The sequence below is a fragment of the Sceloporus occidentalis genome, unplaced genomic scaffold (genome assembly GCF_023333645.1).
Source record: "Sceloporus occidentalis isolate IW3139 unplaced genomic scaffold, rSceOcc1.0.p SCAF_343, whole genome shotgun sequence".
In the NCBI taxonomy this organism is placed as follows: Eukaryota; Metazoa; Chordata; class Lepidosauria; order Squamata; family Phrynosomatidae; genus Sceloporus; species Sceloporus occidentalis.
The window spans coordinates 352,863-365,949 of NW_028317323.1; positions in this window are offsets into that span (position 1 = coordinate 352,863).

The window sequence follows — 13,087 nt, forward strand, 5'->3', positions numbered from 1 at the left end:
AGATAAGTACTAACGAATTTACTTAAAAATTCAAGTAAAGTATCTAAGCTGAAAATGGCTCCAAAAAAAGATAAAGAAAGAGACAAGAGCCTAATACAAGAAAAGAGACAGGACAAAAATAAACCTATTAATGATTACTACTCTCCTAAAACCTCTCAGCAAGAACATTCACAAACCAGTAGAAGATCAACATTGGAGGATAGGAGAGAATCTCTCCAATTGTTTAAAGTACACGAACAATATACCGATGAAGAACCCTTATCTATCCAGATAAAAGATCTTTATACAAAAATTAAGAATGACATTGAAACAAGCACACACAAAATTAAAGAAGATGTCACGAAAATCTTACAGTCGTTAAAACTACAAGAATTGGAGACATTAAAGATCAAGGAAGAACAAAACATACTTCGAGCTGATAATATGTCTCTAATTTTAAAGGTTAAATCCCTGGAAAATAAAATGAAAGAATTTGAAGATAATCATCGCAGAAGAAATCTACGTATCAGAGGAATACCAGAGATATTTCAGGGAAATACATTAGAAAACTATCTATCGGAACTTATAAATGGGACTCTCGGTAATCAAACAACAAAATTTATATCGCTGGAATTCTTTTATAGATTAAAAAAACCAAGTCAAATTAATAATGAATTACCACGAGATGTTCTAATAGGATTCACGAGCCTCTATATAAAAGAAAGATTCAATGCGGGTATCAGAGAACAAACAACGTTACCAGAAAAGTTCAAAAATCTAAAATACTTCGCAGATATCTCACCGATAACAAGAATGGAGAGAAGAAAGTTTCATGAACTTACTTCAATACTAAGGCAAAAAAACATGAGTTACAGATGGGGTTTCCCTACCAGCCTTAAAGTAGTATATGAAGGCACTACAGTTATATTAAAAGATGTTGAATCTGGTAGAAAAAAATTAACAAATTGGGGATTTATATAAAAGGTCTTTTTTTTAATTTTTTTCTTGACACTTAAATCAAATGCTAAACATGAGGGGTTTAATACACACCACAACACACAAATCCCTTTTTCTTTTTTATTACACATATATTTAATCAAAAACAGATCACATCACTTAAAGTAAACGATACGATTAGAATACAGTACACAACACGTTGTTTTTATTTTTTGTTTTTTTTTACATATTTAATTTTACTCACTATTTATTAAACACTAAGGACTCAAACACACTTTGTTGAATAGAATACACCACACAATACTGGTTTATTTAATATATATAATATTTATTTATTTACACTTTTTTTTTTTTTTTTTTTTCTTGACACTTAAATTAAATGCTAAACATGAGGGGTTTAATACACATCACAACACACAAATCCCTTTTTCTTTTTATTACACATATATTTAATCTAAAACAGATTACATCACTTAAAGTAAACGATACGATTAGAATACAGTACACAACACGTTGTTTTGTTTTTTTTTTTTTTTTTTTTTGTTTTTTTTTTCTCTCTCTCTCAAGCAGACCTCAATAAGAAAATCTATAATTGGGTGATAAGAAGTGAAACAATTATCCTTGATATCTTGTCTATTTCTTTGTCTCTATTTGCTCGGTCCTCTGCCCCCCCTCTTCCTTTCTCTCCCCCTAATCTTTGCCAATAGAGACTGTGATTATAATGTCTAAGTGTATTTGAAATGTTTAAATTGGAAGCTTTATGTAGGACTGAAAGCCTTATTTCTAAATTTCCTTTGGTATAGAATCCTGTAATATGAGCAGGACGGATTTTTGGACAGAGAGTCCTAAAATCGAAAGAAGAATAAATGTATGTGGAATGTATGTGATTTTTAAAAGAATGATGGTATCGTTAAAAAGTATTATAGAATTTTAAAAATGGGTATTTCTATAAAATTGATATCATGGAACGTGCAAGGCCTAAATAGTCCACAAAAGAGGAAGCATTTGTTTGATACATTAATTCAAAATAAAATAGATATAGCTTTATTACAAGAAACACACTGGATAGTAGACCCACAAAAAATCTGGAAATATAGACTCTATCCCGATATATTCTATGCAAACTTGGAGGGATCTAGGAAAAAGAGAGGTGTTGCAATCATAATTTCAAATAAACTTAAATTTGAACTTATATTACACGAAAAAGACATACAAGGCAGATCCCAAATTTTGATCTGCAAATTAAATGATATACCATATACCTTTGTAAACATTTATGCTCCAAATAAGAACCCTACTAAGTTTGTAAAAAAATTATACGAGAGAGTTCAACAAATAAAAAAAGGTCAATTATACATAGGAGGAGACTTCAATTGTATAATAGAGCCTGAAAAAGATAAAGCTTTATCTCCAACTATATCAATAGACATGAGTATAAAAACAGAAGCAAGACACATAAAGAAATTTATAGAAAATAATTCGCTTTATGATATATGGAGAACTTTCCATCCAAAAGAAAAAGACTTTACCTTTTTTTCACAGCCCCATATATCCTATTCTAGGATAGACTTTATATTAACTGAACTTGATAATCTACGCTTAATATTAAATTCTAAAATAGGACAGATAATTTGGTCGGACCATGCACCAATATTCATAGAAATTAAGAATAACCAGTATTATAACACAAAATATAAATGGAGATTGAATGATTACATATTAAGTAAGGACGAATTAAGGGAAGATCTATATAAACAAGCTACCACATTTTTAGACCTAAATGATAACGGAGAAGTTACTAATTTAACATTATGGAACACTTTTAAATGTTACATGAGAGGCTGTTTAATAAATACAAATGCCTATTTAAAAAAAAAAAGTGGTCAAAGCCTTACCGATTTATATATTAATTTAGCCATTAAGGAGAAATTAAATAAAGAAAATCCAAACACTCTAATTACAACAGAAGTTAACCTATTAAGATCAGAAATAAATAATAAATTACAAGATAAAATTAATAAGGCTCTCTTAAAAAATAAACAAAATTGGTACTATGGAAACAATCGGGTGGGGAAGTACTTAACTAATAAATTAAAGTATGCACATAGTAAACGAGCTATTAAAAAAATTATAGTAGATAATGAGATATATTTAAATCCTTCCCAAATAGCTCAATGCTTCGAAAAATACTATAAATCCCTTTACAATTTGAATGATCTTCCTAAATCACAAAATAATATTAGGGAATACCTTAGATCCCTTAATCTACCAAAGTTAGATGAAGAAGCTATAGAAACATTAAACGCTCCAATAAAAATGGAAGAGATTAACAAGGGAATAGAAAACTTGGAGAAGAACAAAGCCCCAGGCCCTGATGGCTTCACGGTAACATTCTACCTAATGTTTAAGGAAATTATAGCTCCTTTATTGCATAAATCATTTATAGAAATTACAGAAGGCACTGATATCCCACTTGAAATGCTTCAAGTATCAATATGTCCAATATTAAAACCTAATAAAGATCCAAATTATGTCCCTAACTACAGACCAATTTCACTGATAAATATTGATATTAAGATATACTCAAAGATTTTAGCTGAGAGACTAAAATTGTTTCTCCCAACCATTATTCACCCAGATCAAACTGGATTTATAAAAGATAGATCTATAACAGACAATACACGTAAAATAATTAATCTTATGGATATTACTAATAAAAGTCATACACATACAGCCTTTATAGCATTAGATGCAGAAAAGGCATTCGATAGGGTGGATTGGACATTCTTGGCGGAAACATTAGAAATCTTCGGTATTCCAGGACAATTTAGGAGAAATATCTTAGCTTTATATAACAACCCTTCTGCAACGATTATGGGACCTATGTTTACTTCCAATAGTTTTAAAATTAGAAACGGCACGAGACAAGGTTGCCCATTATCCCCACTTCTTTATATTTTAACTATAGAACCACTAGCCCAGGCAATCAGAAATTCACACGAAATAAAAGGAATAAACATAGGTAACAATCAATATAAGTTGACACTATTTGCCGATGATATCATTTTAACACTTCCTTACCCTGAGAAATCAATTAAATATGTGTTAGAAAAGATCAAAGACTATAGTAGCCACTCTAATTATAAATTAAATATTGATAAAACTCAAATTATTTCAATATATCAAACAGATGAACAAATTAAAAAATTAAAAACATTTATAAATGTAGATTGGAGTAAAAAGTCTCTTGAATACCTAGGTATACAACTAAAATATAATTTGAAAGAAATGGTTAGAGATAATTACCAAATATTAATTAAAAAGATGAGAAAAAAATTATTAGAGTGGCATGGACTTGAAATCTCATGGTTAGGACGTTTAAACACTATTAATGCATACTATATCCCTAAAATATTGTATATATTAAGAGCAATCCCTTTAAGAGCCCCTTATTCTATTCTTACACAAATACAAAAATTAATAAATAAATTTATTTGGCAAAACAAACCTCCAAGAATATCATATACAAGAGTAGCTAGAACAACACAAAAGGGTGGTCTTTCCTTTCCTAATATTAAGGAATTGCATGAAACCTGTATGTTTACCCACTTCCTTTTATGGGATAGATCTAACGATGAAGGAAAATCTTGGTTCAGTATTGAAATGGACAATATTAATCTTATAAATCTCTTTGATTTGATTTGGATAAATCATGATATAACCAAGAATATCAAAAGTGAGAATATAGTGGTTAACGATTTATTAACTTCTCTAGATAAATGGAAGAAAAACATGAAAATTAAAAAAGGAGTACAATTCTCAGCTCCTATAGAAGTTTTAAGTAATCATATTAGAGATTTAAACATAAGTAATTGGATACAGAGTAATATAAAATACATATCAGACCTCTATAATATAGATAATTTTCTAACTTGGACCTCTATGAAAGAGAAATGGGGAATCCCAAATAAGGAATTTTTCAATTATTTAAGAATAAAAAACTTCCTTCAATTAGTCGGAATAACTCGCTCTCCACAACTTGAAAATTTTTTAAATAAACATTATAAATCACGTTTGATTCGTAAAGTCAAGATATTGAAAGAAAATTTAGAAATAGAAGTGTCTCTACCCAATAAGGAAAAGTGGGAAAATGACACAGGAGAATTATATTTATTAGAGGATTGGCTACGAGCATATAACGAAATTAAGAAAATCTCACATTGCCTTGATATGCATGAATTATACTACAAAATTGTTCACAGGTGGTATAGGACTCCTATGCTGATCTCCAAATTTAACAAAAATACTACTAAACTCTGTTGGAGATGCGAGGAAAAAGATGGTACTATGTACCATATGTGGTGGGAATGTAGAGAGGTAGCCAAAATCGTCGACATTTTATTTAAGGTTATAAAGCAACTATTAAATCTCGACATAATACCATCCCCCCAAATCTTCCTATTCCATATAGGTTTAACCAATTTACAAAAAATGCAGAAAATCCTAATACTCCAATTAGTACTAGGATGCAAAAAGGTTATAGCTAGGAATTGGAAGAAACCAGGAAATATCTTATGGGAAGAAGTTTATACACAAATCCAATTCCAATGTCAAATGGAAGAAGGATATTATAGGAGTACAGGAAATGAAAAGAAATATTTGGGGATATGGTTACCATGGATTACATGTGCACCTTCCATAGCAATTTTACGTAATTAGTTAAAACCAATTATTTTTATCCTTTTATAAACATATAAACGATACCTGTATGAATGATGAAAGAATGTTCTTAATTACCTAATGTTTGTTTAATTCTTAACTTTCGGTAATAGTATAATCTAAACTAGTTAATACAATAACTGAGCGTTAGAAGTATTTAAATCATCAATTCATAATGATCTACATATTAAAGGCTGTAGGCCTTTGTAAGATTTACATTTGAAAGTTTTGATTTATATAACACGCTCTTAAACTACAAAACTAACTAGAGCTGAAACAAGGAGTTATATAAACATAATGTATTATGATTATGTATAATATGTATGTCTTATTTATGTTTTACCTATTTATGTATATATGTAAAATTTGTATGTACTTAAATTAAAAAAAAAAAAAAAAAAAAAAAGAATATTTGATACTGTCCTAACCTCAACATGTGAGGAAAGGGATCAAGGAGTAATTATTTCAGAGGATTTAAAGGTAGGTAGACAATGCAATAGAGCAGCAGGAAATGCTAGCAGAATGCTTGGTTGTGTAGGGAGAGGTATTGGCAGTAGAAAGAGGGAAGTGCACAGAAAACATACATAAAACAAAAGTTAAATAACCAGATGTTACAAATCTCCTGTCAAAAATGTTCAATAATAGAAATTCCCCCCAGGTTTCTCCCAGATTTCTATTCTTTTAGGAATCTAATTCCTTTGTTTCTGGGATATGCTCATTTGGTGTAAGATGGAGAGGGAGTGTATAGCCCAGACACTTTTAATGAGCTGGGCCGTAAACCATGGCAACAAACTCCTGCCTGAAATTCTACTACATCATGTTCTGGTGTTATGGTACCTTTTTTTGTTAATAACTTTGGGGTGATCACGTCCCTCTTACAAGTGTACAGGTGCTAAACACCCCCTTTGTACCAGATAGCTAGGTGACTGTCAGGCCCCATCCAGGCTGCAGAGCTGCATGTCTTTTAGTTCCCTGTCTTGCTGTGGTCCATTTCTGGATTTCTGTATGTTCTGTCCTGAACCTCTGATTCCTGGATTCTAGTTCTGCTCTTTGCTTCAGATCTGTTTCCTTTATAAGGTGTGCTCCACCCGTTTTGTTTGACTCAGTCTGCAGGATACAGGTATGTCTCTCTGATATGTGTTTAGATTTCATGTTTAGTTTGTTTAGTATCTCTGTCCTAGGCTAGTCCTGTATTTATGTATACCTTGTCTGTTATGCTCCTTGCTCTGTCCCCCTTACTTGCTATGTTTCTCTTGTACTCTGCTTAGCTTCCCTACTCCCAGCCTGCAGTATCCTGCACATGATTATAGTGCTATGCCTCATGCCTGCTCCAGGGTGCCTGCAGGCTATCACTTTGTTTTGTTCTGGACAACATCTGCTGCTATGTCAGGGACTGGGTCCATACAGACGACTGTAATGACCCAGAGTGCCCAAAGATTGTGTTCAGGAGTTACGGTGCAGTAGCGGAGTTGGACAGGGCCTGGTGCAGGGCGACTGCACTCACCCGGGTGGGTATCTAGGGTTGTGCAGCCACATACCAGTGCCCTGACATATTTCAGGGCCTGTTTAACCCTAGCATTTTGGAGGTCACACTGTCAGCATACAGAACATCTTGATGCGAGGATTCTGTTACGGAAATGTAACCATATTTCTCAAATCATAACTCTGAAGATGCTCAGTGCTGAGTCCTTTCTGTGCCTGTTTCCATGTAGGAATTTATAGCATCCAGGACCGGACATCTGGCATACTTTGAAGATGCCCTGCTTGGATACTCTTCTTGCCCCACTGATTTTATGGTGGGGTCTGGCCGGGATTCCAGGTAACCTTTATGGGAAGATGTGGACTAAGAAAACAGTAAATTCTTACCTGAGCATTTTTTTCCCTTGTCACTTTCTGGTAGCAGACATAGGAGATAGCTCAGTCTATCCAGGCAGTAATGCTTGATGAAGGTGTCATGCTAACCCTCTAAGGCAGAGAACTCATGGGGGTATGTTTGAGTTTGGGAGGCACTGGTGGATTCTTGGTGAGACTCCTTTCCTGCCTGCCCAGTCCCCTCTTATGTCTAAGTAATGCTGTGCTTATTAGGGGGCACAGGGTGACCGAGAAACCCCATCTGGTCTGCCAGAACCAGACTCCCAGAAACTAGCTGGCTATGGGGGCTCTACAAGCCAGCAAACGCTCAATGCGCCTGACCGGGACCTAGGAACTGCGGCGATGCCCGTCGAAAAATGGAACAGCGTTGCTACGGATGCCCTTTGCCCCACCGTGTCGCTCTTTTGATGTTACATTAAGCTTGGGGTGGGCAACACTCGGTGGTGGTTAAAGAGAGGGAGCTCGTTTGGGATCCTGTTTTTTTTATGCTGATGCTCTCCATTGGTATCCCGGGTTTGACGCCGCTCCCTCTGGATCATCCCGAAATAGTGACTCTTTGTCGGGTGGGCATTACTGGCCATAGAATTGCATGGAGGCGCTGGGCTGTCTGGTAGTTGATTATATCATATCATATCATGTCCTGTGTATAAATATCTGTGCTGTCTTCAATAAAGAGAGTTCTGTTTTACTTACACTCGGCTAGTGCTTTGGTGAATATGAAGGGTCAAACCTTTGAAAGCAATTAAGCTTTCAGTGGCAAGGAAGATCTGAGCTGAGCTACTCAATCCAAGTACGGGTCTCCATGACACAAGGTATGCGCGCTCTGCAGATCTGTTCCATCAAAACCACTGCTGCCTCTGCCCAAGATGTCAAGACAGCCTTAGTGGAGTGAGACTTAAGTCCCTGGGGAGGTTCTTTTCCAACAGCCTCGTGGCCTTGTATAGCCATCACCAGGCTATAGAATTCTTAGATACAGCCAAGCCTGGGGATGACCTTTGTCTGAAAGGGAGAAAAAGAGATCTTCTTGTTGATATAGGAAGCCATGAGGTCTATGTCCGGCATACCCCATACCTTGGTGATCAGCAGGAAGGATGATAGACAGACTCCATTCCCCTTGTAACACAGGAACTCTACTGAGGAAATCCACAGTGATTTATCTCCCCAGCTGCATACTTCTTGTACCTCTTTGTCTGTTGAGGTAGGCCACAACTGTGTGATTGTCCGAGAGGACTTTTACAGCCTTCCAGTGAAGTCTGTCCTGCCAGGAACGTAGAGCTCTGTAGACTGGGAGAAGTTCCAGGAGATTGATACGAAGTCTGAGACTGCATCTGCAACTCTGTAGAACATATAAGGAGAGTCTGATCAACCTCTTGTCCTCCTGGAGAAAAGTTATCTGGTAGATCTTGTTTATCCGGAGGCCCAGGAAGAATGCGTAGATATGAGTTGAGAATGCAAGGTGTAGAAGTCAGCATAGAATAGGATTCACTGATGAACTCAGCAATGCCGAGGTTAACACAAACAGGATGGTCAGGATAGCCAGGTTGGTACACAAATCAGGTAGTCATACAAGCCGGGGATTAAAACCAGAGCGGGTAGTCAGACGAGCCAAATAAATAACCGGATATCACAGGCAGAGGTACAAAATTGATAGGCAGAAGGGAAGTCAGGCAAGCAAATGGTCAAAATCACAGGAAACAAACTCACAGCAATACTGAAGCACGAAGACCACAACAGGGTAACTAGAGAGGGCACTTCCTGGTTTTTAAATCCACTGCCTTCCCAAAGCTCCGCCCCTCAGATGACATCACTGCAGCAAGCCTCCTGCCCTGCCTAGCTGCTCCCCCTATGATGTCAGCAGGACCAGAGGAGGACCGTGCCCTGGTAAGTATAGATTTCTGAGACTGGCGGGTGCGAGCAGACGTCCGTCCGCACCTTTCCGGTACTGAAGGAGTAACACTAGCATTACCAAAAAGTCCTCCTGAAAGAGGAGGTCCAGAGTAGATTTGACAAATTCCATCTTAAATTTCAGGTAGGTAATAAAGCGGTTCAGGAGTGGCAGCAATGGTGAGCTCCAAATCGTACTCTCTGGAGTAGATCCCTGAACACCACCTGTCTGAAGTAACAGGGACCTATTCTTGGAGGAAGTCCTTCAGTCTACCTCCTACAGGGGAATGTGTGGTGTCATGCTTTTTGCATAGAGAATCCCTCCTGGTTCTGAGAAGCAAGTTTCCCTCTGTCTTGAAAAAATAGTGTCTGTGGCGAAACCAGGCAGAGGATCTTGATAGTTGCTTTAAACGAGTTTGGAAGGAAGCGGTGCAAAGGTCTTCTTTTAGGTAAGACATTTTGTCTCATGTAGTCTTTTCCAGCAGCACTTCCATTTCCTTCCCAAATAGCTCCTTACCCAAGAAAGGGGTACCGCATAAGCAGTGTTTAGGTGCATTATCCCCTGACCAGAATTTCAACCATAAGGCTCTTCTAGAGATAATGAACAAGGCAGAGGCTCTAGCTGCTGTACTTACAGCCCCTATAAATAGACATCATGCCGGTGCTCAGTGATTCTGTGCCTCCATTGCTCCTGCATTGTGCACCTTAATTGTGTTTACCGTTTACCCAGACCTCTGGGACCTGGAACTTTGGCTCTTGTGTATCCTGACACACACTCCTATGCACTATCCATGCTCATGACTACTCCCAAAGGGTTCTCTTCTCACTCTAGATCTCCGGTGGTGTGTAATCATCCTCGCAGGTCTGATTTTCTTTGCAACTGGGTTCCATGTCACCAACGCGTTTGTGTTACTCACCTTCCTGGGACCCAGGCTTATCTGAGGCTCATACGGGGGGTGAGAGATATATATAGTGTAGAACATTCAAACTCATAAAAATAAAGAGATGTGTGTGTACTAAAGAAATTCAAACCACTTACAATGGAGCATCCGCATGAATACAAAGTGCGAACCGCAGCATAAAGAAGTCCTTCAGATGATCGCTGATTGCTTCTTGAACATGACAATGCGTTCACTGTACTCCAATGGCCTCCAGTGACCATATCTCATTCCAATAGAGCACCTTTGGGATGTGGTAGAACGGGAGATAATCAGCTGACAAATCTGCAGCAACTGTGTGATGCCATCATGTCCATATGGACCAAAATCTGAGGAATGTTTCCAGTACCTTGTAGAAAGTATGCCATGAAGAATAAAGGCAGTTCTAAAGGCAAAAAAGAGGTCCAACCCAGGACTAGCAAGGTGTACCTAATGAAGTGGCCAGTGAGTGTATGTATAATATATATATTCATGAAGGAAATAGATGCACTTGTAAGACTTCATATTAAAGTACAAAAATGTTTATTATATTAGGTCATATCAATGTTTCGACCTGGGTAAATACTTACCTGAGGTACAATGAGTGTTAAAAAAAAGAAAAAGAGAAAAAACCCACCACAAACGTTGCCACAGGCTGGTGGCAAAATGGGTGCATGGAAAGATTTAACCCCTTAATGACAAAGCCCGTACATGTATGGGCTCAAAATGCATTGTTTTCAATGGGTTTAGGGACCGCCCATTGATCTTAAGGGGTTAAAATACCAGCATTTAAATACCCTGGGGTGTCTATTTAAAAAAAAATATGCTTTGATGGGAGTAAATTGGGCAGAAGAAAATAAATGGTTCCGAAATAGCAAAACGGTACTTATTACCCTATAATGATAATGGCATTGGGTATTTTTAAACTCAGGACAAATATTAGAATCTATTTAGCAGGTTTTTTGATTCGGTTTTATAAATGAGTAGAATATGTTTTTTTACGTAAAAGTCCGAGTCTTTTTTTTGTAGTCTTATTTTAATTTATAGTAAATTATATGATACATTCAAATTAATGGCATCTAAAGAAAGCCCTTCTTGTCCTAAAAAAACACTAAACGTGTGGCAGTTCAGTAAGTGAGAAGGAAGAAAATTATAGCTAACACGGGCACCACAGAAATGTTAACAGCCATTGTCACAAAAATAGTCAGCCATGGTCACAAGACACGTCTTTGGCCCTTCTGACATGCACAGCCGTATCACACTATTTGAAATACCCAGTAAAAAGAAATATTACTAAGGTTATACTGGGGAAAAATGTGTATATGAAAACTTACATGGAGCAGTGTTGGAGAAATTGCTATCAAATTATATGGGAGTAACTATGGACAATAAACCAAGCAATAGTGTTTAAATGTCTGGTGCTTCAAGGACCAGTAACATATTGGCATGTATTACAATTACAGGAGAAAAAAAACATGCTTATTGTTTAACCCCTTCGTGACAAAGGCTGATTTTACTTTTTGTACCCTTCGTGACAATGGCCGTTTTAACATTTCTGCGCTGCTCGTGTTTAGCTGTAATTTTCTTCTTTCCCGTTTACTGAACCCACACACATTAGATATTTTTTTTTAGGACAAGAAGGCCTTTCTTTAGATGACATTGTTTTGATTGTATATTATTTACTATTAAAAAAAAGTATAAAATATGGTGAAAAATTTAGAAAAAAATGACTCTTTCTAACTTTTAGTTGAAAAATCTTTTACTCATCTATAAAAGATAATGAAAAAACCTGCTAAATAGATTCTACTATTTGTCCTGAGTTTAGAAATACTCAATGTTTTTATGTTTTTTTCCTTTTTTCTACACATTATGGGGCAATAAGTACAGGTAGCGGTTTGCTATTTCAAAGCCATTTTTTCCAAATCTGGTAATTCTTCCCCCCATGTGCCATTTCGGGTATCTTATCTGAAGCCAACCAATGCAATTTACCCCATCAAGTCATATATTTTTGAAAACTAGACAGCCCAGGGTATTCCAAATGCTAGTATTTTAACTCTTTCCAAGCACTAATTCTACCATCAGCCTTTGTCCAACTTTATGGTAGTAATTTTTTTGGCATTTGTTTTTTCACACACATTTTACTTCAGGTATAAATTAAAAGGTTCTGGTATATGTCACTATGATAAAACACCCCAATATGTGTTTAGCAACATCTCCTGAGTACAGCAATACCTCACATGAATGATTTTGCCTGGCTGTTTGGGGGCAAAAGGGCCACATTTGGGGCATGCGCATTTTCAGTGTTGAACTTTGGCGTTTGGCGATCAACTGCCCATGTCCTATTTGGTACATCTTTGAGCCGGGCCATTTCAGTGTGCCCAATAAACCCATATATTTTTGAAAACTAGACACCCCAGGGTATTTCAAATGCTAGTATTTTAACTCTTTCCATGCACCATATCTACCACCAGAATTTTTTCAAAGTTTACAGTAGTATTCTTTTGTGTGTATTTTCCCCCCACACACCTATGTTATGTATGAATTTACAGCTCCTGGTATATGCTGCTGTCACACGACACCCCAATATGTGTTCAGCAACATCTCCTGAGTACAGTGATACCCCACATGCATGGGTTTGTCATTTTTGGGGGGAACTAAAAGGCCACATTTGTTACGTGTGCATTTTTCTAATTGGAAACTAGATGTGTGGCCATCCTTCCCCCCGTGTTAATTGGGACATTGTTGAACCCGGCCAATTC